The following is a 955-nucleotide window of genomic DNA, read 5'->3' as shown; positions in this document are numbered from 1 at the left end:
GACCACCGGGGGCCGAGAAAATCACCGTCTCATTGGGCCGGACTGTCAGGGTCAGGGAAAAATCCAATATATATCTGGTGATATCTCGTGTGCTATTAGAGATAGCGAAATAAATCAAAGTGCATTGTCTGCAGGAGGCCCTGGCGCATAAATCTGTGGCGCGAGAACCACCTCGGACCACCAGGGGCCGAGAAAACCACCGTCTCATGGGGCCGGACACTCAGGGTCAGGGGAAAATCCAATATATATCTGGTGATATCTCGGGTGCTATTAGAGATAGCGCAATAAATCATAGTGCCTTGTCTGTAGGAGGCCCTGGCGCACGAATCTGTGCAGCGGGAACGACCTCGGACCACCAGGGGCCGAGAAAAACATCGACACATGGGGCCGGACTGTCAGGGTCAAGGAAAAATCCAATATTTATCTGGTGATATCTAGGGTGCTATTAGAGATAGCGCAATGAATCAAAGTTTATTGTCTTTTGGAGGCCCTCGCGCATGAATCTGTGCAGCGGGATCGACCTCGGACCAGCATGGGCCGAGAAAATCTCCGTCTCATGCGGCCGGACTGTCAGGGTCAGGGAAAAATACAATATATATCAGGTGATATCTCGGGTGCTATTAGAGATAGCGAAATAAATCAAAGTGCATTGTCTGCAGAAGGCCCTGGCGCATGAATCTGTGCAGCGGGATCGACCTCGGACCACTAGGGGCCGAGAAAATCACCGTCTCATGGGGCCGGATTGTCAGGGTCAGGGAAAAATCCAATATATATCTGGTGACATCTCGGGTGCTATTAGAGATAGCGCAATAAACCAAAGTGCATTGTCTGTAGGAGGCCCTGGCGCATGAATCTGTGCAGCAGGAACGACCTCGGACCACCAGGGGCCGAGAAAACCACAGTCTCATGGGGCCGGACACTCAGGGTCAGGGGAAAATCCAATATATATCTGGTG

The sequence above is a fragment of the Nomia melanderi genome, unplaced genomic scaffold (assembly GCF_051020985.1).
Source record: "Nomia melanderi isolate GNS246 unplaced genomic scaffold, iyNomMela1 scaffold0014, whole genome shotgun sequence".
NCBI lineage: Eukaryota > Metazoa > Arthropoda > Insecta > Hymenoptera > Halictidae > Nomia > Nomia melanderi.
The sequence above is the reverse complement of the archived record's forward strand: the minus strand, read 5'-3'. Positions refer to the sequence as shown.